This window comes from Lissotriton helveticus, chromosome 5_1, assembly GCF_964261635.1.
Source record: "Lissotriton helveticus chromosome 5_1, aLisHel1.1, whole genome shotgun sequence".
Lineage (NCBI taxonomy): Eukaryota > Metazoa > Chordata > Amphibia > Caudata > Salamandridae > Lissotriton > Lissotriton helveticus.
In genome coordinates, this window is record NC_136065.1 from 1580829930 (window position 1) to 1580855981 (window position 26052).

A 26052-nucleotide genomic window follows, 5' to 3' on the forward strand; every position below is an offset into this window, starting at 1 on the left:
GTTATTTTCTATACAGATATTCTTTACATCGTACTACAGATTGTCTAACATAGAGGATTACTCAAGACCTCCTATATATTTTTGGACTATCGTTTTTTCTAACTTCAAAGGTTAATTTGATCATACACGCACATTTTAACCGGCTCTTCATTCAGATGGGGATTTTTGTCCTCGGACACCTTTTTCACTTTGCCTAGGTTAACCCCTTTGACATCTTCTGTCCTGACGTGGACTTGATTGGAATTTGGACCTGACTTTATTTACCTGGCGTATTGAATACTCCACACCATCGGTAAGCGCACTCATATCGACCATGCTCACTGCCATAGCCCTTCCCTTGTTCTTATATATATATATATATATATATATATATATAACAGCTCCAATTTCCAAAAATACCCAGCCGGGTTTGTAGAAACAACAGCACTCACACGGGCAGCAGCAATACTTTTAGCAGGTCGGTTTATTTACAAAAAGGCAAACAGACGCGTTTCGGGACTAGAATCCCTTCGTCAGTGTTATCATTCGAGCGCCAAACTTTTTCCCTTATCACTGTTCATGTCCGCTATTGACACAAACAAGGGACCATTGCAATTGCGTCTATAAGGCGCGCCATCTTTAAACGCCTTAAGTCTCAAACATTTCGTCTAAATGAGCTAATCAAAAGCAATATTTCTGTTGTGTGCAAAGAGCGTCAATGAAGACGTCAGTGTAATAACACTTAAAACCATCTCGCCGTGTATCGGCACATTTCATTTCTTTTTCGGGATCATATAATTCCCAAAACTGACCATGTACCTGAGAAACAACGCATTACTAAGAATGCACAATTGAAGCCAAAAATCGCTATATTCACGGCGAGATGGTTTTAAGTGTTATTACACTGACGTCTTCATTGACGCTCTTTGCACACAACAGAAATATTGCTTTTGATTAGCTCATTTAGACGAAATGTTTGAGACTTAAGGCGTTTAAAGATGGCGCGCCTTATAGACGCAATTGCAATGGTCCCTTGTTTGTGTCAATAGCGGACATGAACAGTGATAAGGGAAAAAGTTTGGCGCTCGAATGATAACACTGACGAAGGGATTCTAGTCCCGAAACGCGTCTGTTTGCCTTTTTGTAAATAAACCGACCTGCTAAAAGTATTGCTGCTGCCCGTGTGAGTGCTGTTGTTTCTACAAACCCGGCTGGGTATTTTTGGAAATTGGAGCTGTTATATGGGACGCGAACACCATCGCGCTACGCGGCACCCGCCCTGAGAGTGACTCACGTTATGGTGTGTTGGAGCCTATATATATATATATATATATATATATATATATATATATATATATATATATATATATATATATATATATATATATATATCTTTTATAAGGTATTGGGAATTTAGCGGTTGCTTCCCCAACACAATTAGCACAATTGACAGATTTGGAGATTATTGACTCTCTTTCACTTATCACAGCATTGGTTTCTTTGCAGCCTCTTGAACGCACCTTTTTCTCCATCACTACTCATTTTTTTCTTCAATGCTTTACACTTTACCTATTGCTCACCCTCACCACTAGCACTGTTAATATAAGTCACCAATTACCATGTGCTGAACAATGCATGGACGTAATTTGGGATTTTAAATCCTGTATATATTGTCTGGTATTACAGCCCTGAAGAAGCCCATGTCTGGGCGAAACACGCTGGCTGTCTTCATATGAAAACCAAGTGCATATTTAATAAAAGACACCTTAAGATCTAAACACTACAACGTGGAATTTCTGCTTTCTCTTTTGTACATACTAACTTTACTTTATATACGTTGCCTCTCATACCCTTTTGAATTTATGTTGAACTTTGTGGTCATGTGGCAGCTGGCCATCTGAGGTGGGCAATATTTGGTTACGTTTGTGACTAGTCTTGGCAGTGCAATCCTCTCTTACCCAGCTGCCTTTTCTTGTATATTTCCAAATCTATAAATCGACTTTTGGCTCTGTGCTTTTTGTCTCGTGGGAATAATACTAATGTACATGTTTCCCATTTGTTCGAGCGGCATCTATCAGTGCAAGCAGCGAAGTGTTGTATCACTCCCTCCCTATACTGCTGTAGATTGGCACAAGACCACAACATATGTACAATATCTGCATCTTGATAGGAACATCGGGGACATTGTATGTCATTTCTATTAAAGTAGCAATTGATTTTATCCAGGGTTAAGTATGCACGATGTATTGTATAATATTGTATTAATTTAAATCTGTCATTGCGAGGGACTCACCAGGATTATTTTCCATTCTGTGTTTGTGCATGGGCAGCCTAAGTCAAGTTCCCACTTTGTACAGAGCGGGCTGAGATCTATTGCTGTGTGAAGGCAAAGCACATCCGTGAACTACCGAGTGAGATGCCTGCTATTTCCCATGACATGTATATGTTGGAGTACTATATTTGTTGGTGGTTCTTGTCTCCCCAGCAGCGTTGTAGTAGGCTCATCCACGAGGCATGCATGAGGAAGTGTCCTGGAGGTATTCCGACTTCCTGCGTAATATCAGTGTATGGTATGAGTTTCCATCTAGATAATGGTCACCTGGGGTATACAAACCCGCCGCGTGCCATACATCGAGATCAGCCCATGTAGTTAGTCTGCTGCCACTTGGTCTCCCCAGCAGCAGTATCGCCAGGGCATAAGGTTTGATATTTCTAGTGAGGTACAAGGGGCGACGAGAACACCTAGAGGCTACGCTCAGCAGCCAGGGGCGAGGACTTATCTTCTTGCCACATGGGTGAAATAATGAGAATATTATGCTCGGTATGTGCTTTATCGTTGCCTGTTGTGTCCGTTAAATATCGACCCGCCACCCAGTGTGCTTCCCATTGAAGTTGAGATGCTAAGTAGTAATGCTCTGGGTTGGGAACTGCAAGCCCTCTTTGTTCCAATGACAAATATAGTATTGTGAGCTCCACTCTACATCTTGAGTTGCTTCATATTAGACCTCGGAATGTGTTCAATTGGCCGGAAAAAGTATGGTGGTAAATACAACGGTAAATTAGTGAAATAGTAAAGTAGCCAAGGAAGCACCAAAATTTGTTTAAGTGACACCCTTTCCGCCACTGATAGAGCAAGTGTTTTCCAGAACGTCATCTGTGATGACACGGAAGTAATTGCCCTTGTGAGGCTGCCATCAAGGAGTTCATGGTCTGTATGGTATATCCTAATACCCAGATATCTAAACATAGATACTTGCCAAGTAACCAAGGTCTCATTGATGGGGAACATTGGGTTTGGCGTGTTAGGATTGTTGTGTATGAATTTAGGACCCTAGTGTAATTTTCCAGATTCATGCCCATATATATGTATAAATCACCATATCCTTATATAGGCATAGAAATCATAACCATATTTAGACTTAGTCTATGCTGTCCAAATACGGCATGGCTACTTCCACTAGTTCCGAAAATCCACAACGATTTCTTGGAAAAACCCGCCTTCAACAGTCAGGGACTTCCCCTTGCTTGAATATTGATTTATCCAAGAACTAATGGAGTTTTCAAAGAACTGAGAATTTGATGACGTTATTAAGGCCAACCTTACATCAAACAAGGCACCTTCAAGGTATAAATATGCCCACATTTGCCCAAGCAAACACACAGTGGTTTGGAGCAGTTCGACTATCTACTTGCCCGACGCCCTGCTACAGCAAGTGCCGAAGGAAGCCGACCCTCCAGCAGACACACTGAGAGAGACGCTGTCTTTTCTTTTGCAGAGAAATCCAGCTCCAGTGTTTCCAAGCTACCCTTGTGGGTTGTTGGGAAATCGAGTCCTGAGAGAGAGGTACCAGACCTCCTTCATTCTAAACCAAGGTACGGAGCTGATTAGACCCTTAGAGAATTCTTGGATAGATTATTGGCAAAAGAATACTCAAACTAAGCTACACCTCACTTACTTCTTCCCTTGTACTAGACCTAGGTTAGGTACACCAGGTTAGGCGTATTTTAGAAGCACCAGTTGACTACTTTTATTCATGCTTTTACAGTATTATTTTATAATACTCTTCGTACTGTACGCATTATACTTTGCAACCAGTATCACGGTTGTAGCAGTTCATTTCCTCTGCACGAGAAAGAAGACTGTTCAATAAATACTTTTTATTGAAAACGCCCGTCTCTCTATTTCTCTGCACCTCTGGTGAAACGAAGCATGCACGATTGACTGAGTGAAATAACTATCTATTGTTTCCGCGACTCTAGAGATACATTCCATATTCTTGGGAAACAAAGTTGTCATGTTTATGCGGTTATCAGAAACAAATCCCTTCTTGTGTATTCGAGAAAGTTACTAGTGACCTCTGAGCTAGCTGGCACTCACAATTAAGTCTAGTATATTTGATAGAGACCTAGTAGACCTCAGTCCTACGTCAAATCTATAGGATATATTATTCCAATGCGCAGAGCCTATTGGGAATATAGGAACTACACTACATGGCGCCAAACGTTTGGTAAGGTGATAATTTAACGCTAGATACTAGAGTAACTCAGTCGTGCTTTTCACACAGACCCCTTTTTCCCGTAAAATACTCCAAAAGGCATCTGGAGTGGGTAAGAAGGATATAATATCCACCAAAATTGAGTAGGACGAAAATCCTATGCATTAGTTTTTGGTTTGTTCAACGTTGAAGGATACAGTGTTCCAAAATATTGTGCACCTAATCTTTGTTTCCTTGAAACTTGCTCTGCAAACTTTCGGTCAACAAAATGACGGAGAGTGACGGCGAAAGGGAGAGAGCTGCAGTAGCAGCTCAGGCAGTCTTAGACGACACAAATCTCCAACAAAATAACCCGGATACTATACTCATCCCGGTAAATATAAGGAAAACAATCCTTATAGAAAATGGAGTATCATCGAGAGGTGGTAAAGTAATCTTTGTAATAGAGGCACATGAATATCGGCAGACAGAGGTATTCTATTCATGGATTCTGTTTCCTGCAGCAAATCCAGTAACACACGAGTTCCACTACTACAAAGTAGAGGAACCTCCAGCGGAATATGTTCCTTTCGAGGACGTTGAAATTGCACTTACTTACCAAGAGCATCAGCTCCGGTTTAATGGCGCCCTACAACATCAAAATCACATTACCAGGCTCGGTCCACTAGGTAGACCAGGAGCAACATGTCCGGTATTAGCCAGCTATACACCACATCCTGACATTGAAAGAATGACAGGTCCAGGACTATTAGCTCAGCTAAAACAGCTAATTAATATACATAGACAATTGGTTCAATATGTCATGCGGACTTTAACAGTCCAACCTACTATAAGGATTCCACGGCACACCCCTCATCAGGGGAACACAAACAAAATTACACCACAGACTATACAGTCAGTAATCGGTAAATTGCCCGCAAAACGAGAACAAATTCCGTTCTGGTTAGCCCAAAAAATTACTCAAATAGAGGCAGTATTCCCTTATAGTACACCTCATGAGAAACACTGAATTCTGACAATCTGTTTACCAATGGGGATTGCACCACACGTTGAGGACTGTGACACTTGGGGTACAGTCTTTGCTTCAATCTACACAAAAACACATGGTGTTCCGTCTATGGCGGTAATACCAGACGTACTAAGACAGATTCAAAATGAATATGGACCAGACCCTGCTTTAAATCTTGGTATGAAGCTGCTGAAAGATTTCAAACAGGTCTCGGCTATATTGTTAGCCAACATTAAAGGTGACGCAGCATCTGTGGCAATCCGCCAAAAGCTAAAAGAAACAGATATTACTGAGCAACCATATGAGCTTGCCAGAATTATTGAAAAATCCTATGAAGAACTAGGTAGAGATAGTTTGGGTGGGAAACCAGTAAAACCCCAACTAACTGAAAATCCTGAAAAAGGTTTTATTAAAAATAATCTCACTACTCCTAAGAAGAAGTGGGAAAACACCAAACAGACACTTCCTAAAGAGAAGCGTTCCCAGTCCAGAGGAAGGTCTCCTCAACAGGAACCCTCTGAAAAGAGATATAACCTTAGAAATAGGGATAATCTGAGAAAACCTGATAGATATCAAGATATTGATACAAGTTCCTCTCGTACCTTTCAGACTTCCTCGCAGAAATCCGAAAGAAGAGGACGATCAGAACAAAAAGAAGATCGCGTGAAGTCCAAAGACGAACAGCACGTTCCAAAAAAAAAGAAAACTCAATTCACCAAGAAGAAGGTAGCAAGTCTAAAGATCAGACATGCTGAGGATCTTGAGGACACAACTCAAGAACGGGGAGTGGGCCCAGACAATGCTAGACAGCGCAGCAGAGGTCAACATAGCTCCTAAGATCCTGAAGGATCACCTGGAGACAGTGGACTTGAATGAATGCATTCAAGTTGAAACTGCAGACACCAGGGTTAGTGTACCCCAAAAGTTATATGAAGTGACACTCCGGATGGAGGGGGACATAACTAGGAAAATAAAGGCACTCTTTTGGGAGAAGCTATCTAAGGGCTATGACATTCTTCTAGCTGAACAAGCCTGGCCACCTGAATTTGTCAGGGAGTGCCCACATGGCGAAGAGATAATTATGCCAGCCTTCTCAAATCACATTCCAATTCATAAAAAATACACCTATGCCAGAAAATGGGCTGTAGCCCAGGCTCCAGCATTATACAAAAATCACGTAGGATGGGATGAGGACTCTCCTCATCATAATATCCAGTTAAAAAATCAACATACTGCACAAAGGCAGTATCCAGTTAAGCAAGAAGCTAAAAACAAGTCAGGGAGATCTTAGATCAACTTGAATACCAAGGGGTGATTGAAACATGCACCTCATCTATGAACAATCCTTTGTTTCGTGTCTCCAAACCAGACAATACATATCGTCTAGTTTTGGACTACAGACACTTAAACTCTTGTTGCAAAACTTTTGCAGTACAAAATGCACACAGTGCAGCATTAATGAATAACATTGTACGTAAAAAGTATAAAACCACATTGGATATTTCTAACGGTTTCTTCTGTCAAAACATTGCACCAGAAAGTAGGTAATTGACCGCTTTCTCAATAATGGGGACACAGAACAATTTTGCTGTCTCCCACAGGGATTCAAGAATAGTCCAGGTTTATTTTCAGCCAGAGTAACAGAGTTACTACAAACGTATGATGATGAGGCATTAGCCTATGTCGATAACATCTATCTTACAGGCAATGATTTGGACGTGCACCTGAAAAGAGTGAACACCATAATACTTAGATTCGCTTCTGAAGGGTACAAATTCAATTTTAAGAAATCACGAATTGCCCACCTCAACGTCCTATTCTTAGGCTTTGAGTTATCAAGTGAAGGCAAAAGCCTGGCAGCCAACTTTCTACTAGAGAAATGTGCGCTGCTTTAACCTCCAAAAACGCTGAAAAACCTACAGTCAATTCTAGGTTTCCTGAATTTTGGTAGAACTTATGTTCTAAGTTACGCAGAAAGGGTTAGACCTCTCTACGAACTAATAAAACCTGATTTCAAATCAACTAATTGGAGTCAAGAACACACAGAAATTTTGCGGTCAGTGCAAACTGACATGTTAACAAAAACACAGTTACAAACACGCGACAACGTGCGCAATCTTGTAATCCAAATCATCCCAGGGAGATGCGGATTCACATACCTAACCTTTAATGAAGGTGAAAAGGTACCAATAGCATACAAATCACACTTGTACGCACAAGCTGAAATGAAATTCACTTCTACAGAAAAGATTCTGGCAGCGGTTCAATCTGCAGTAGCAAAAGAGAGAGCTCCAAATGCTAAGGCTTTACATCCAAGATGGATACAATGGATTAACTCTCTTGCTGCAACAGACGTTGAATACGTTTTTGACCCATACTTGAAGACACAAGAATTTCTCCAATATGAACAAGAATGTCCTCCACCGACTGAAATTCTACCTCTAGAACATTACGAATGTATAATCTAGACAGACGGATCAGCACAGCCCGCAATTGGGGGTAAACAAGCCTATAGTGCTGCGTGCGCGATTGTTAAAGGTCGCTGGCGCGAAGGTAAATTTTGACCTATGGTCACTAAAACTCAATCACTCGGAGACTGTACAGCTCAGCGAGCTGAACTACAGGCTTTCAAGATGGCGCTTGAAAATACCGATCGCGAATTCCCCACACTCATAGTGTGCGATTCGTATTACTGCGTCCAGTCTTACAATGAATATCTGCAGAACTGGGTTCAAAACGGTTTCAAAGATGCGAAAGGTGGCACAATTAAGCATAATTGCTTTGGGAACAAGTAGTTCTATTACAAAAAGAACTACAAAAGACTCACGTGATTCATACACTGAGTCATCAACGTGATGGCGTTCACGTTGCAGGGAATTCATTGGCTGATGAAGCCACAAAGGCAGCTGAGCAAACGACTTCCGTAGCTGCAATCACTCGTTCAAAAACAAAAGTAGACGGTGAAACAATGCTAGCAGTAAATGCCTCAATGAAAGGCAGCTATGCAGCGTTACCTCTGAATTATCCATTCAGATATACATACATAATTGATGCAAACTCCGTTCCTTTTGCTTGAATCCCTGGAGTGGGGGATAGAGTAATTCTAAACAGGAACCTGAGAGGTGCTTTGGTTCACGAAGCACATATGGGAGAGGGTCCGACACATCAAGGGATCTTAAAATCTCTAATAGAATTAGAAGAGATGTACTGGTGGCCGGGAATGAGCGTTGAAGTTTACAAAGTCGGAATTAACTGTGATACCTGTTACAGAGATCATAGCTTTGAAAGCCACCAAGTACCTGACTACAGTGTAGTCAGCCCAGTCCAGACACCATTGTTAGACAGCATTAGACTTTCTACAGGCAGACGTCAACATAGACGGATGCGCTCCCACAACTATTAGGACAAAATTCATTTGGATGTGGCCTCACCACTCGGCTGATGCCCGAACTGTTATAAAAGATTTGCGAGTCTTTATCAGCTTATACTCAATCGGCACGCTACATTCTGACCAGGGTCCTGCGTTTAGCTCCAAAGCTTACAAGGAGGCCATGGCCAGCTTGGGCGTTGCATTGCGGTACTCAAGTCCATTCGATCCTGAGGTAAATGTGGTAGTGGAAAGAAAAAACCGAGACATAAAGCAATCTATAACAGCCAGGGTATTAGGTTCGGGTGACGAGTGGGTCAAACTGTCGTAAATAAAACAGCGGTATTATTAAGCATTAGCCGAAGCCATAATGCATTAGTCCAAATATCTAGTATATGGATTCCATTTTGTATTTTGAGTCTGCCATTTTTCATGTCCTGCATTGCCATGTGCTCAATGTTCTGATTGTCCTACCTCTCTGCCAGTTACACTGTGGATTCTACCTAGCAACAGTTATTATTAGTCCTTCTTGAGAGTGAAGCGCATGCTCAGCAGAAGTAACAGCTGTTCCTTATTAGCATAGCCCTCCCATGTTCTAGAAATACTGTTAGCTCCACCCACTGATATGTTTAGAAATGTCCTTACGTGGTTGTAACCTCTGTCTAAACTGTAAACTGAACCCCTTCCACTGTGTATAAAAGGGGTCATGTGCTTGTATTCAGTGTGCTACTCTGTACAATGCTGTAGAAGTGTTGTGGAGGTTGTATCACCACCTTTAAAGGTTTATTAAACTATGCTTTTGTATTTCCAGTTTCCTTGCCAATTCATTTGTAAGTCTAAGGACTTTGTACACAGAAGGGCGAACCCTTTCGGTACCTTTGGGCCTTGCTGAGGTCTGAACTCATCAAAACATCTAATAAGTGTCCAACGTAGTCTTAATAATCTGCCAAGAAATTCTCTGGGGGGAATCGCTCCATATGAATTACTATTTGGTACTAGAATGCTCATCCAGGATCTTGATTGTCAAACTTCAGTGGTGGAACAAAAACCCTTTGATATCAAAGACCGTTTGGCTGTTTTTCAGGACTTAAATGAAACAAGAAGTCTGAGTAACACAACACAAAAGCCAACGACCACTTAAGAAAAACCACCTGTCCCAGCAAAACCTGTCTGGAATCCAAAGATTGGGGATCTAGTCAGGGAAAAGATTGCGGTGAAGAAGGAATTTGGGCCTTCTTACAGAAAAGCAGTACCTGTCTTAGCAATCAACGGAACAAGATCAGTGTTACTACTGCCCCTTACACACCTTTCGGTACCTTTGGGCCTTGCTGAGGTCTGAACTCATCAATTGGCGCCCGTCACGTGGGGCTCATCGGCGACTCGGAGGCTCGAAGGACTGGTCGTGACGAAGGAATGGAACTCTGCCGGGGAAGTGATCACCTCCAGCGGCATTTTTAGTCCTGGCATCCTGAGGTATTTCTTCCTTCCTTCCGATCTGACCATCTGGGTGGCGCCGGTCCTCGACTGAGACCTCTTCTGTCGGTTTGCTGTGGATAAGCTGTTTGAGCAAATTGTGGAACTTGGCAGGTGGAATCTGGACGCTCGTGCTTGGTAAGGACCATTGTATGGTAATTACTGTGAGTGTTTATGGTAGCCAGTGATTAGCAAGGCAGTTTTAGGATACACTTGCTGTGGCTTATGGATATGGATATGGATATGGGGATGTTTGGATGATCGATCATATTATGATTATGAAAATGGATATATATGCGTTGCAACACATATAGGTAGGTAATGTGGAGATTTTTCTCCAACATATGGTTGTGAGCGGCGCAACGATTAAGCGCTATTTTTTTTTCTGTATAATATTGCGTTTTTCGCACTATTTCTAGCATGCCTACTTTTAGCACACTACGTAAGTGGTGCTGCTGTGGAAACCGGTTAAGTCTTGAAGAATCGCAGCCGGCTCCCCCAGAAGGGACGCCGAATAGGGATATGTACATCAAGTTTGGTCTTTCTCCTATAATGTACAGCACATTATGGAGGAAGTATACCAAGAAGGATCCTGAGTTGAGATTGCCTTTGTATGGTTCGTTTGATTTGCGCAAAATTGAGTATGTGGAACAATGCCTGTGTAAGCGCCGAGCAAGACAAGACATGTTTGAGAGTGTGCGAATGTGGGTGAAAGAAGTACGTGAGCGTGAGAAACGTGAACATGCGCTGATTGAGAAAGAGCAGAGGAAGAATGTGCGTGAGAAGGCGCAAGAAATGAGACAACGTGAACAAAAAGAAGCGGAAGAGAAACGGGAAACAGAACGTAGATTGCAGATATCTGGCCAATATCCTATTCGACGGCCTCTTTATCCTGTCCTTAATAATTCTGATGATGACTTTTCATTACTAGATCGTTCTCCGCCTCCGTATGCTGGCCCGTCTGCTCCAAAAGGGGAAGATGAGGATTCTGGATCACTTAAAGATGAGGTAGACACGCGGTCTAAGTTAACATCTGATCGTATGGCGGAGCTCCGACAAATTTCTTATCGTATTCTTAAGAGTAAAACTCCTCTTGCTGAAATATTGTTGTCTCTTGAACAATGGCCGGACAGGGAAAAAATGTATTTTCTTGAAACCTTTTCTGATGAAGTAGTCGGGGCTTTTCGAAAATATTCTCCTGTTCTTGAACCTCATGACATAGTACAAGATAACAAAGAATTGCGTAAAGGTCTCTTTTCTCCTTCTCAGGCAGCTGATGCAGTTCGACGGTTATTCGCCTTGCGGGATGAGACGTCTCGGTTACGAGAAGCAAAACGACAAGAGACGGCGGACGACAAAGAGACTGGTTTGAGTGGCGACGGGAAACAATCACCTATCTCTTCTTCAGATAAGGTCGAGATTGTGCATGTTAAACCTATGCGAGAGGCAGCGCCTTTGTATGTTCCTCCTAAAGGAGCGGGTACTAGTTCAGATAAAAATTCAGCTGATGCCCAAGGGTATTTTATCTATAATTGGGTATATACTCCATGGAATAGAGCGGATGTTATGGCCTTATGGCCTTAAAGAAAGCGTTACCTGACCCACGGAAAAATCCTGCTGCCTTTTATGAGGAAGTTGAGGGGGCTTTGAATTCTTGTACTATGACATTAGCTGACATTGATTTATTCTTTGGTCTTATATTACCCCCTGACATGTGGAGATCAGTACGGAAAATTGACGATTTAGTGACGTTTAAAGCTAAATGGGAAGACATTGAGGAGGAGGACAGAGCTAGGAAACCTGCGCAGAAACCACCCCAGCTCATTCTAGGCCTCCCTGCTGCCATTTTGACTAAATTGAAGACGATTATCCCCCCTAAAAAGATTGACTGGACTATGTTAGCATCTTGCAAGCAAAAGACAGATGAATCAGTTTCTGACTTCTTTACGCGATTTGAAGAAACTTTTCATGATTTTAGTGGTCAGTCTCTGACGGATGACACGGGTCGACATCTGTTTGTAGACAAATATGTCTCGAATTTATTACCGGGAGTAGCAGCTCGGTTGAAAGCGAGTGAAAGCTCCTGGACGACTTCGACTCCAGCATCCCTCCTGACAATGGCTCAGTATTACGAGCGTCAGGAATTAGAAGCAAAAAGTAATGAAACATATAACCGCACAGATTTGGCTAAAGATCAATGTGCATATTGTAAGCAACGAGGCCACTGGGCCAATGAGTGTCCTTTAGCGCGAGAACACATGGCTATGAGACGGGGTAGAGGTTTTGGGAGAAATCGTGGGGGTTTCTCTGGACCACGAGGTAACCTAAATGACAGGGCTAGATTTGAATCCAAGGAGCAACAACCAGGAGGGTCTAATACCTTTGATAGACGAAATCAGTACCAGATGTCTGACTATGTGCACCCCGAAAGTCATGATTCCCAATATGCATAGGATTGCGTAGGATGTGGGGAGGAATCAGTTGAAGTGCCAGTAGATCAGAGGGGTCCTTATGTTACAGCACATGTTTTGGGTTCTACTGATCAGTTTCTGGTTGATACAGGGGCTACTCGTAGCGCTTTGTCTAAACAATTGGTTCCGAGGGCTCCCCTGTCTGGCTTAACGAGCACATCTGTAGGGTTCGATGGAACACCTTCTCTTAGCCCATTATCCCAACCCCTTGCATTTCATGTTGATAAATTTACAGCACCATGTCCATTCTTGCTTTCCTCAAATACGCCTGACAACATTGTGGGTCTAGATATGTTGAAACATTTTCGAGCCACAATCCGCTGCTCCCCTGAAGGAGTACGCGTGATTTTAAATGACAATTACCCTGCGAAAGAGAGAGTGTGTATGGTCGCTGAAAGTACTGCATTAGCCTCTTTACCTCACATGTTGTGGGCTACTTCAGACACTGATGTGGGACAGATGGTCATTCCTCCGGTTCACATTAGTGTGAAGGAGGGAGCTGTGTTGCCACGCCTGCCTCAATATAGGATTTCACAGGAGGGTGAGGAGGCGCTCATACAGATTGTGCAGGATCTCATCCAAGTGGGGGTGGTGGAAGAAGTCCCATACAATGTTTGTAACAGTCCTATTCTACCAATCTTGAAGAAAGACACTGATACTAGGGTATATCGATTCATTATTGATTTGAGGGAGGTGAACAAGATAGTGGTGCCCCAATATCCTGTTGTTTCTGACATTACGACACTCCTTACTTTGGTCCCACCAACAGCGACAACATTCTCGGTTGTCGACCTGAAGAACGCCTTCTTTTCGATCCCTATTCACCCTGATAGCCGTTATCTTTTCGGCTTCACTTTGAATAATCGATCGTATAGATTTTGTAGAATTCCACAGGGCTATACTGAGAGCCCTAGTATCTACAGTCAGGCATTGAAAAGACAGTTGGATTCCTTTGTCTTGCTTGAGGGGGTAGTGCTTATTCAATATGTGGATGACATTTTGTTGGCTGCTGACACCCCTGAGCAATGTGAGACTTGTACGTTGTCGTTGCTTTCCTTTTTGGCTTCCCACAATCATAAGGTATCTAAGAAGAAATTGCAATTCTGTAGTCCTAATTTGACCTACCTAGGCCACCTTTTGTCTAAGGAGGGGCGTGCACTTACATCAGATCGTATCCAAGCCATCCTGGACACACCAACACCTTCTACACAGAAAGATGTTCGAGCATTTTTGGGTCTTACGTCCTTTTGTAGGCAGTGGATACTGGGGTTTTCACACATAGTTAAACCACTGTTAGCACTATTGACAAAAGACACTCCAATTCCCCTTCCTTGGACAGATGAATGTGAAAATGCTTTCCAACAGTTACGTCAGGCCCTTTGTTCAGCACCAGTGTTGGGCACTCCTGATTACACGAAACTTTTCACATTATATGTACACGAGAGAGATGGATGTGCGTCATCTGTGTTAGTACAGATGCACGGGGACAGGCAGCGTCCGTGTGCATACTTCTCGGCATTGCTCGATCCTGTTGCTCGGGCATTGCCGGGGTGTTTTCGTTCGGTCGCAGCGACAGCTGTGTCAATACGTCAGAGTGAGGGAATAGTGTTATCTCACAAGCTGTTAGTGTTGGTTCCCCATGCTGTTGACGCCCTTTTGAATCAAACAAAGACGCAGCATTTAACAAGTGCCCGTCTGACCGGATATGAACTAACGTTGCTGGCTCCCCATATCACATTGAGGAGATGTGCTACGTTAAATCCAGCAACATTGTTACCATTCCCGACGACTCAGCCTGAGGCACAGGAAGCACATGATTGTATTTTTGTGACTGAGGAACAGACAAAGGGTCGTATCGATCTCAAGGATACGCCTTTCTCAGATGTAGATGGAGAATTATGGGTGGATGGCTCCTGCCTGAAGCTACCGGATGGTATGACTTCGGCAGCATATGCCATCACTACTTTGTATACTATCGTGGAAACAGCACGCATACCACAGAAATCAGCCCAGGCAGCGGAGCTGATAGCATTGACACGAGCATGTGAACTTAGTACAGAGTTGTGTGTGAATATTTATACAGATAGCCGCTATGCTTTCGGAGTAGCCTCCAGGATACGCCTTTCTCAGATGTAGATGGAGAATTATGGGTGGATGGCTCCTGCCTGAAGCTACCGGATGGTACGACTTCGGCAGCATATGCCATCACTACTTTGTATACTATCGTGGAAACAGCACGCATACCACAGAAATCAGCCCAGGCAGCGGAACTGATAGCATTGACACGAGCATGTGAACTTAGTACAGAGTTGTGTGTGAATATTTATACAGATAGCCGCTATGCTTTCGGAGTAGTGCACGACTTTGGCCTGCTCTGGAAAGAAAGAGGTTTTCTGACATCACACGGAGCACAAATTATGTATGGAGGATTGGTGCACAATCTTTTGACTGCCTTGACATTTCCTAAAAAGATAGCTATAGTGAAATGCAGTGCACATAAGAAGGTTACCGACAAAGTAGGGCAAGGAAATGCTTTTGTTGACCAAGTAGCACGAGAAACTGCAATGAGACCTGACTCCACTTCAATGTATGTTGTGAAGTCACAAGCAGAACGATGGCATGATGCTAGGAAAGAAGTGATGGAAATACAGAGAGTTGCTTCTGATAAAGAACGAGAGCAATGGTCTGAAAATGGAGAACTGGATGATGAAGGTTGTTGGCGCAACAAACAAATGGATAGGTGGAAGTTGCCCACAGCTTTTGTCCAACCTATGGTTCAAATGGCACATGGGCTAGCACATGTTGGAGCTTCAGCGATTGTGAAATTGCTTGCGCAAGTTTGGGAGCATCCAGAGATTGCTAGCACGGCCAAGAGAGTGGTACAGACCTGTATGATCTGTCTTAAATACAACCCAGGGAAAGGAACACGGACTCCAGCAGGAGGATTTGAAATACCTACTGCACCTTTTGAAGTCCTGCAAATGGACTATATCCAACTCGAACGCTGTAATAATTTAAAGTATGTCTTGGTGGTGGTGTGTGCTTTCAGTAAATGGATTGAAGCCCACCCTACTAAGGACAATACTGCAATGACTACAGCAAAGGTGCTATTGAAGGAGTTCTTCCCTAGGTATGGTGTTTGTAGACTGCTATGGAGTGATAACGGGCCTCATTTTATAGCAGACGTTATCAAGTATGTTCTGAAAGGTCTGGGGATAAAGCAGAAGTTCCATGCAGTGTTCCATCCACAGTCGGCCGGCTTGGTGGAACGGTACAATGGAACACTGAAGCTTAAACTAGCAAAGATCCAGGCTTCCACTTCTCTGACTTGGCCAGACGCTTTGCCTTTGGCATTGTTGTCAATAAGATCAGTACCACACTCCCGGACCGGCCTTACACCGTATGAAGTGGTGTTTGGTCGTCCCATGAATATTTGGGGAGTGCCCAAACCAAGTTCCGTATATGATGTACCTTGTGTATTGCTGAATGACTATCTGGCACAATTAACTGATAACTTGGTTTCTATTCATCAACAGGTTCGAGAAGCACTCCCTGACCGGTCCACAGGCGAGGGTCATAGTCTCCGACCCGGTGACTTCGTCCTCATCAAGGCGTTCGAGAGGACGAGTGGCCTGGAGCCCCGATGGTGCGGTCCCGAGCAAGTTCTGCTCGCACCAAGAACGGCTGTCCGAGTGACCAACCGGAAAAACTGGATTCACTCCCTTCACTGTCGCAGAGTGCAACCCGGATTGGTGGAGCCTGCTGTGTTGACTGACCATCGAGAAATGCTGACTACAGAGAAAGGCCCTGCTGTGGTACCTGATGAACAAGAGGAGTTCTTCCCGGACCCGACGACTTCTGGAGTAAGAAAATACAACCTTCGACCCAGAAAGAAGTTTGCTGCTGTTTAGACTGTTGTCAGAACGGCCCCTCGGTTGGTGCAACGGAGAGCCGATGAGGCAAGGGGGGGGGGATCAACCTTGCATTAGAGTAGTGACACTCGTCTTGGCCCGCTGGTGAAGAAAACAACGGCCGCCTTGGGGGAAGAGTTCTGACAACCTTTTTTTTTAAGTTTCAGGAAGATTTGCGAGACATTTGTTCAACATGGAGAGAAAGAAAGTGATCTGCCCTTTTGGATTCATTGCTATTGTGGCAGTTGTTGCCATTATCACGTGGTTTGTTGAGGATGTAATTCCTGCCCGTGATCTATGTGTGGTTTCTACACTGGTGCCAGAGGAGCATTTCTTTTATACGCTCCCCTATCAGGAATCAAAACACCGCTTGTCCTTTGTAAATAACACCTTCATTCAAATTCTACATCATACCCACACTGCTACAAATGAAACAAATTGCTGGATATGTGGTATGATGCCAGCGCACCAGAAGAAGGGGGGAACACCGTTCATACCTCTCCCTTTCTCTCATAATGGTTCTTGTCGTGCCTGGTATACTCTTCTATTTGCCACAAGAAAGCCTGCTGTTGGAAGGTTACTTTTTAGACTAAACAAAGAATGTCACCAGAATAAAGAAGGCTATCCACAAGCCAATGGAACCATATGGGAGTGGGAAGAATATCGACCAGACAATGAGTCTACTCCCTACATTTTTACGAACACTAGAGACACTGTCGAAAGTGAAAAATTTGTGATCTCAGTTGCACAAGCACAAGCGGACTTATGTGTGCAAAGTGTTGGGTACATCCCTGTAGGTGTTAGTGATTGTATTAAAGTCTTAAATATAGATGGCCTGAATAATAGCACATTTTTAGCATCCCATAATACATATTTTGTATGCGGTAATAGAGGATATTATTGATTACCAGCTGGCTGGTCAGGAGTATGTTATGTATCGTTTTTATTACCACCAGTGTTTTTAGCACCTGCCACATATCATAAAGACTTGAGATTGTTGAATAATGCCACTGTGAATAGATACATACGTACTTTATCTATCGATGATGTGGACCAGACCGACACTAGTTTGCAGCAATATGTAGATTTTAACCTAGGGTTATTCTTCTTTGTTGGAGCTGCCCTAAACAGTAGAAAGATAAGAAGATTAACTAGAGTTGTAGAGGCAGTGACCAACCAAACTGCTGCAGCACTAGGAAACGTAACTGAAGAGTTGCAAATTACTAGAATTGTTGTCCTGCAGAACAGAATGGTGTTAGATGTCATATTAGCAGAAAAGGGAGGAGCTTGTAGAATTATTGGAAGTAGCTGTTGTGTCTTTATCCCAGACCACTCGCCTTCTGTTTATAATGCCATAAATAAACTGCATAAAATAGCTGCCGACATACATGTAGATAACGGTACATGGACCTTCTCTAGTTGGTTTTGGACCTTATTTACTACATGGGGTTGGAAGATTCTCACTGGCCTTTGTATAATAGTAGCAATTCTCTTCACTTGCTGTATGTGTATTCAATGTGGTCCTATGATATGTTCTCTTTGTATTACCTCTTGTATACCCAATAAGAAAGCTGTTTCCGAAGCTGCTTATCAAAAAAGTTTAACTAAAGAGATTTCTAACATTATGAGCATTGACGTTCAAGATGAGTATGATGACTACCCTATGAAATGGAATGGCTTCAGCTAATGCTGAAAGGGTCGTATGTCGTAAATAAAACAGCGGTATTTTTTAAGCATTAGCCGAAGCCATAATGCATTAGTCCAAATATCTAGTATATGGATTCCATTTTGTATTTTGAGTCTGCCATTTTTCATGTCCTGCATTGCCATGTGCTCAATGTTCTGATTGTCCTACCTCTCTGCCAGTTACACTGTGGATTCTACCTAGCAACAGTTATTATTAGTCCTTCTTGAGAGTGAAGCGCATGCTCAGCAGAAGTAACAGCTGTTCCTTACTAGCATAGCCCTCCCATGTTCTAGAAATACTGTTAGCTCCACCCACTGATATGTTTAGAAATGTCCTTACGTGGTTGTAACCTCTGTCTAAACTGTAAACTGAACCCCTTCCACTGTGTATAAAAGGGGCCATGTGCTTGTATTCAGTGTGCTACTCTGTACAATGCTGTAGAAGTGTTGTGGAGGTTGTATCACCACCTTTAAAGGTTTATTAAACTATGCTTTTGTATTTCCAGTTTCCTTGCCAACTTCATTGGTAAGTCTAAGGACTTTGTACACAGAAGGGCGAACCCTTTCGGTACCTTTGGGTCTTGCTGAGGTCTGAAGTCATCAAAACATCTAATAAGTGTCCAACGTAGTCTTAATAATCTGCCAAGAAATTCTCTGGGGGGAATCGCTCCATATGAATTACTATTTGGTACTAGAATGCTCATCCAGGATCTTGATTGTCAAACTTCAGTGGTGGAACAAAAACCCTTTGATATCAAAGACCGTTTGGCTGTTTTTCAGGACTTAAATGAAACAAGAAGTCTGAGTAACACAACACAAAAGCCAACGACCACTGAAGAAAAACCACCTGTCCCAGCAAGACCTGTCTGGAATCCAAAGATTGGGGATCTAGTCAGGGAAAAGATCGCGGTGAAGAAGTAATTTGGGCCTTCTTACAGAAAAGCAGTACCTGTCTTAGCAATCAACGGAACAAGATCAGTGTTACTACTGCCCCTTGCTGGAAAAAGGGAGAACAGAGTTGTGTCCATCGACTTGGTCAAACCACATCATGTGGCCGATAATAAGTAGTAGGCCCAGTGGACTCCGAAGATGTAGCAGACGACCGAATCTTGCTACAATCCAAGAGGTTCAAACTGAAAGACTTATCACCTTTGATAAACATGCAGTAAGAAAAGAAGGACTATGCAACAAAGCCATGGAACTTGTACCTCTTGAGACCCAAATAACAGTTTGTCAAGAAACACCTGTCTACAGTGATATAGCCTCTGACTATACTAACAAGACAAAGGAAGAAACAGCTCCGGCGATTCTGAAAGAATCCGGATGCAATCCCAACAATTGACAGACCTGCCTCTGGCTATTTCATCAACTTTGATACATTTTCTGAGGATCCCAGTGAACCTGAAACCACGCCAGCAAATAAAACTTTCAAAGATAAAATAACAGAACTCTTTCATCAACTTGAAAATACATACCTTGTTTCACCATGGGTTGAATTTTGGATTGTGTTAGGTGTACTTTTTCTCCTGCTCTGACTCATTCTTGTTTTAAGTTTGGGAAAGATGATAGATGGAAAATGCAATACAATGGACACAGCAAGTAAGAACATCAACTTGCTCCTGAAACCTCACAAATCATCTCATCGTGAACGAAGAGACCTGTCATCAGTGTACATCACCGCCGTTCCTATACCTGGTGGTATAGCATGGGATACAACTGATTATACAATTGGAGAGGGGGGTGCACAGCCTAATTTGTATCCTTGTGATAAGAGTTTTGTGAACACAAATGTCTTAAATAGTTTCAAATGGTCGGGTGCTCCTTTAGGTAACTGTCCGTCCAGGCATGTCAGAAATATAGTCATAAACAAGTGAAACCACTATGGAGTGGATGCATCCCTAGTTAGGGCACACCTTTGGTTCTAGAAAAGAACAAGACTCCTCTAAAGTGAAGATAGATTTCCAAATTCTCAGATTTTATTTGTATAAATAAATCTTCAATTGTTCATCATGATTTAAATGTTGAAATTCAAATTCATTCCACAAGTTTAATCACAAATACAATGATACGTAAGTGCTTCTAAACGCTCCAATGCTCCAATGCTATCAGCTTCTCGCGAGATTACCATCGCCTCTATGGCGGTATATACACTTTCCTTTATGGCCCGCTATGCGAACCACCCGGTTTACAACCTGCGGATTCACTCGAGTTTAACTGAGTCTTCAAATCTTTTCCAGTAAGTCGGTGTAATGCCGCGTTTAATATTGCAGTTTCGCTTCTATCCTTGATAGCGAACACAGCCTCTATTTCACTTTTTATCTTGTAGCATACCTTCCCCACGACTCCCCGGCCACAAACGTAAGTGTCCTCAGTTTTTTACATTTTTTCCTGATCGCTGCATTCACCTTAAACACTCGGGGAAGCACATTACCGTATCGTTTTTTTTCACCCGTAGCCATGTGCATGTTGTGTCAAACTATTTTATGAGCGTCATGGGTACATTTGTTTATTGCTATATCTTTATGTTTTAGAGCTCCCGGATGAAGGGCTCTTCAGCCCGAAATGCATTGGAGCGTTTAGAAGCATTTACGTATCATTGCATTTGTGATTAAACTTGTGGAATGAATTTGAATTTCAACATTTAAATCATGATGAACAATTGAAGATTTATACAAATAAAATCTGAGAATTTGGAAATCTATCTTCACTTTAGAGGAGTCTTGTTCTTTTCAAGAACCAAAGGTGTGCCACTCCATAGTGGTTGCACTTGTTTATGACACAACTGATTATGACATTTATGGCCCGATGGAGCGGTTGAAGATTCCACACCAGTTTAAGGTTTCTTTGAGTGACTTTGTTTCACCCAGCACATTTTCTGATGATTGGAACTTTGAAAAAGTTAATAATATGATGACAGATTTAGAAATGTCAGCTAAATTCACTAAACATGAATACTTAGAAGGTTCATCAGAATATGAACAAATGCATTGTTTTAATCATTATGGTCACCATTATTTGCACAAATCTGCAAATCCTAGAAATGTTTTTACTTATAATCAATGGGAACATTGTCCAACGCCGCCAAAGGGCAGCTCAAAAACATTTTATGGAAAGTTTCCATACTTCTCAGGTTTTAATGTCACAAATCCAGAAACGTTTTATTTCAAAATGTGAATAAGACAGGAATGAAAAACATGCTAATACTAAACAAATTTATTCTGCGAACTTTTATCCTCAGCTATCTACATTAGGTTTTAACTTTTGGAAAGACAACATTGAGACAAAAACTGTCTGGGGCACAAAAGACTGGCAGGTGCAAGGTTTAGAAGCCTTGTTCAGAGCCTGCATTATCCCAGAACAAATAATGTTTTTAAATGACCCTGTTCAACAAACATCTTGTCTTGGCTTGGCTAAGATAAAAGATTTAAACAAACCGTCCATACCTAAAGCTACACCTGACAGTAATGGCACTGCAGATGAGGAGGTAGACGTAAAACAGATTTTACAACAGAACAGAACTTATCCTGATTGGAAAAAATGGTTAATCTGGCCCACAGACAAGAATAACTGTCAAGATAGATTCCTGAACAAAACACAACGGTTCACAGTAACTAGGCCTGATCCCAGATATTCCCAGAGACAACATCCAGGGATAGTTACAACATACAGTGTAGGAAAACTATGCCTTGAGTGGCTACAGAAATCCAAACTTCCAGAAATTAAACAACACTTAACTTTACTTAAAGAAGGCGTTGACTTACGAGACTTCTTACTTGGACCTCGTAAACCACATCAAAAACGTTTCATATACGCCGGTATATATTCTGCTTACAATGAAGCATGGAAAATCACTGCAGAAAAGATACGAGAAATTGATCGTATTCATTTAGAGAAAGCTCTCTCTGTAGTGGACAATGGCTTAACGACTCTGTCCTCCAGAATTTATTCTTTGGACAGCATTGTATCATCTACCATTGACATAATAGAGCAGGACTTGCTAATGTTACAGCATGGCCAGTCTCAATTACGTTCTATAATACTGCTAGGCTGGACGTTACAAAATCTGCGTTCAGGCTACGTGCCATGGCGTCTAATCAATACCACGTCATTGTTTACTGTCTTTAACCTTACTGATAAACAAATCTCTTTGGCACAAAGAGGAGCAGACTATACAGTGCTGAGCATTGAAAAACTGGAAAGATTACCATTAACCGTTTCTGAGAAACATGTCTTGGAATGGATAATACATGGCACCATCACGAAAACAGTGACGATTTTCCAATTTTAGTATTGCTTACAACATATACCAGCAGACCTGTATGAAAGGTTGGGTAAGGGATACATTAAGTCAACCTGGAATTCACCATACACACACAAATGTTGGAGTGGGGGAAAGGAAGTGTTTCTTCGTAGTAAAAATGGTAAAACCTCACTAAGCGGTACACTTTTATGCGAAGGTATTAATTTACACGGTGCCTGCGAAGGGTCTTCAAATAACCTCTCTTGCCACCTGCACGGTTCACCAGCAGCAGTAATAGAACCAATTTTCAGGCAGCTTTCCAATGGCAGCTACGTTATGCTCAATGATCACAGCTGTTGTGGCATGTTGCCAGGAAAAGCGTATCTAGTTAGTGTGTCAGCCAGGGTCACTTGTTGTATGCAAGTCCCTTGCTCACTTTGCCACTGGATTCAAGCAAGCCTGGCTGAAGAAGGCTGTATGCCAGAAACCGGTCCTAGGAAGCTTGTTTCTGGTCCAAGGAAGGCATAGCTTGGCAGTTCGGGCTGGACTGTTCCCATGAGGCACAGGGTCAGACTGATTTGCATATGGCCATGTCTGAACTGGTGTGGCAGAGTGGGCTAAAGAACGGTGATGGATTAAACCCAGATCTGTTGACTGGGTGTGAGTGTTTGATTGGTTCAGATGCTCCGTCCATCACCACTCCCTTTTGTACCGCATAGTCTTTTGAGTATCTCAATATTTTACAGAATTCCTCATCAAATAGCTTTATCCAATTTTTATTGAAGTTATGTCATGGGGTTTAAAACAATTCATAGTTCACATCACACAGTACATCCAATGACACATTTGGTACCTTATTCACATAGTAAGTCCATGCAGGTGCAGAATGCCTTTGATAAGGCAATCTTGCTCTTTTTTGATATTCTCAGCCTTTGTTGATCTCTGTCTGTGTCACTTTCACCGCTCTCATCAGTGAATGTCGGTGGTATTCGATCAACAGATACATTTATTCTTAATTTCCTTTGATTACTGTTTCATGGCCATTCAACTTTACAGGTAACTCGTTTTGTTTCAGTGCTTATTCCTTCACCCTGATCCTCTGTTTGCACTGATGCTGTCTCAGTTTTCTCAGCTTAAGGTTTATTCTCGTCAGAAACCTCAATGCCACTTTGTGAAATGACAAGCACTCGATTTCGTGCAGCAGTTTGCAGTTTTTCACCCCTTTCTTCTCCTTGCTGCCATTATGATCTTTGTGTCACTGCTCTCTATTGAGGTTCAGCTTGTGATGGTGCAGTTGCCAGTGCTCTTTGTTCATGTTCAAATTATACAATTTCCTCATAAGGATTTCTCACTTTTTTTGTGGGCGAAGCATGCACCCAGTTTGGAACTCCAGCGCATTCAACAGCATTGTTTGTGACTAAAATCGCTTTGAAGGGGCCTCTCCATCAGGGTTCCAAACAAGTCTTCTGGATGTGCTTCTTGATCAGTGGTCGAAGTGGGGGAAAAAAGTAGGGGAACTGTGGGTGGAAAATCGGGGGGCGGGAATAACCGAAGATTGGATCAGTGGGCGGAGTCAGGTGCGTGGCTAGAAATAGCAAAACATACCAGTTTTTAGTATGTTTAGCATTTCACTTACCAGTTACAGCTTATAACGTTATTTAATTCAAACAATGGATAAACATGTTTATTTGAGGTTTAATTGCAGAAAAAAGCAAACACTCGACGCTACGAATCAAGATGGCCGCATAAGCTCCCGGCTCCGTCGACCTCTGCCAACAGCTCGATTATCCTGTCTTTCATCCTGTCTGCACACCTGATTTTCTTGTCTATGAAGGTCTACTGCTTCCAGAGGTGCAATCCCGAGATTTCTACCTTATCGGCTGACGAAGATACGCCGTGTTTCTATTCTCGGCCTAACATCGTGTTGAAGCCGGGGCCTCGATTTCTAGACTACCCGAGTCGGAGTTGAACAACATCGGCCGTGAGACCCGGACTGAGCCCGGTCTCCCGAAGAGTGCCTGAATTTTTGATTTTTCTGACGATCCTTTGAACGATCCACACCCGGGACACGCCAGCGTGCCACGCCGGCTGCTGTGGTGGAGGCCCGGCGCCCGAAGCCCTTTCTGCCCCGTGGGGGTCGACGGGCTGGGCCCTCCCCGACGGCGAAGGTGTGTTCTATAAGACGAGGAGCGCCCATTATTTGTGATCAGATTTACGTGGCCTGTGACTCCGGAGCAGCCGGCCTCCAGGGTCCGAACCCGGCTCTGTCACCTACCGAGAGGAGATGGAGCAGACGGAGGGCACGCCATCACTACGGGCCGTTGTGGCCGCCATTAGGGCGCTCCATTCGCACACAGTCGCTGTGTTCCGGACACTGATGGTGAAAGTGGACGGTATCCTGGCACCTGAGGACGACACCTCGTTTGGTCTCCAGCTGGAGATGGTACCAGCGATGCATGGCATCTCAGAGGTCGGGGTCCCTGTGCATCGCCCGGACTTTATGATTCTCGACGGTCCCCTATTGCCGGCTAGCCAGCCCGTGCTTCTCACTAGTGTCTTTTGCCTGACCCTGCTGCCACCCATCACTTCTATGGACAAACTTCCATGTGGCCACGAGTTACTTGCTGATGGTTTCGGATGCTCGCTGTTCTTGGACATCTTTCCTAGTTCGAGCCATGTACTTTTATCCTGTTTTCGATCCTCTTATGCTGCAAAGAACTTTTATGGACGCTCTGCCTTTTCCATCAAAATGGCGGCTCGAGTGGCAAGGACTCTTAGGACGGACCGTACTGGCCAGGGCTGAACTTTATCGCTGGGTTCCGATATAATAGCTTTTCTTAATGCTGGGGTTGTGCCTATATTGTGATGGGAATTGGGTGGCTGTTATTTATCCTACCGTGACTGGTTTGTATAATTGCTGAATATTGGTTTTATTGTGTCTCCGGGTGGTTGCTGTTGGCGGTGGGCATGGGAGTCCGGGAGTGTGTCTGCTTTCTCCTCCTCCGCTTTCTCTTTTCTTCCCTCTCCTTTGGGGCAGTTCCTGGGCGACAGGCACGCTGTTAGTGGGGTAGGCCGTAGCCATTACAGTGGTGTAGGGTGGCGGGTGTGGGGGGGGTTTGTTATCTTAGTTTGTTTTGTTCTATGGTCCCTTTCTTCTTTTTCCGTCTGTCTCTGGGAGGGTTCTTTACCTCTTTAGTAGAGTTGGCTGTCTTTCTTTCCCTTTTTCCTTTCTTATAAGGCTTCTACACTCAACTATGCCTTTAGGTTACTGGGGGGCGAGTTTTCAGAATGGTGCTCTGCTTTATTGTTTGCTGTCGTATTGTTTTTGCTTTAGGTCTGCCTCGGCGACTGTATTGTTTTGACAACTGTGTGGTTCATCAACTGATTCTGTTTGCTCTGCGGGGTACGTCCCCCCCTTAC